At 24.1% G+C, this 1,160-nt stretch overlaps 1 protein-coding gene across 1 annotated transcript in view; it reads left to right on the top strand.

Annotated features, from left to right (window-relative positions):
• Positions 1-234: 234 nt before the first annotated feature.
• LOC106790732 (venom acid phosphatase Acph-1-like) overlaps positions 235-1,160 on the top strand; it is a 5,241-nt gene continuing 4,315 nt past the window's right edge. Inside the window, exon 1 of the mRNA XM_014755839.1 lies at positions 235-400. The gene's annotated coding sequence lies outside the window, so the exon portion shown is untranslated. The remainder of the gene's footprint in view (positions 401-1,160) is intronic.

Below are 1,160 nucleotides of genomic sequence, written 5' to 3'. Positions count from 1 at the left end.
TACATATATATATTATTACAAATATTGTATACATAATAATTTAGATCAAATTATGAATATTTCGTAAATATTATGATTAAAGTTAATTGTTATTTCAAATATTCAATCGTAGCATATTATTGGCAGTTTAATTATACTTATCGTAGATAATAGTACTTTAACGAAAAGCCCAGATTGCCGTATCAGATATTGTATACATTAAAGCTGAACTTCATTAATTTTAACAAACTACAGGTAGTCGGTTTAAAGCTGTTCCTTCGGTACGACCGTCTTCTCTATATTATAAGAAGTTTCAATAATTTTATCTCTGTCTTAAGTTAGTGTCAAAACTGGAAGGATCAGGCTGAGACTCTGCTCTACACTGTTACTTAAATCGTAATACTTAAATCCGTAAGCCTAAGTAAGTAATCGTTTAATTAGAAATCTTTGTAGACGTTATTAAATTAATTTCTTTTCTTTTTCTTTTTTTTTTTCATTTCATAATAATATTTAACGAATAATTCAAATTGTTAATAAGTTATACATTACTGATAAGATAAAATAAAGTATATACATACATATATATATGACTAGTTTTTACAACGAATAAATTATACGGTCTCGTTGATGAAAAAAAAAAAGAAAGAAAAGAAAAATTTAAATAAGAATTCTACTACTACTTTGAAATAATATTTTTTGTATAAACATCACGTTTCCTTATTTCGTGATTACAATGACAGACATACGAATTAGTCATGAATGTCTCATGATCAATTGTAATCTATTGCGCGTGTCGATGCATTTTACGATAATATTTAATCAATTGTTATTTAATTCAGGGGTTTACATGGATGTGTTCTCATTTGCATTATCTTTTATATACCATTTTCTTGAATATATTTTCCTGAAGTTTTTACATGATTATAGGGAATTTACATAAATTAAGAATGTATTGGAAATAAATTAGTGTCGTGAAAACAGGTAAATATGTAGATGCAAAAGACGAGTTTGAAATTTTTGTTAAAACGAATAAAAAAAAGATTTCGATGAAGAAAGAAATATTACATTTTCATTCAAAAAAAAAAAATATATATATATATATCTTTTAATGTTATATATAATTCAAATATGTATTTATTTTAATTTCTCCTGTCTCTACAAATTATAATAAATTGCAATTT

This window comes from Polistes canadensis, unplaced genomic scaffold, assembly GCF_001313835.1.
Source record: "Polistes canadensis isolate GaletaPanama2010 unplaced genomic scaffold, ASM131383v1 scaffold_257, whole genome shotgun sequence".
Classification (NCBI taxonomy): Eukaryota; Metazoa; Arthropoda; class Insecta; order Hymenoptera; family Vespidae; genus Polistes; species Polistes canadensis.
The sequence above is the reverse complement of the archived record's forward strand: the minus strand, read 5'-3'. Positions and strand labels throughout refer to the sequence as shown.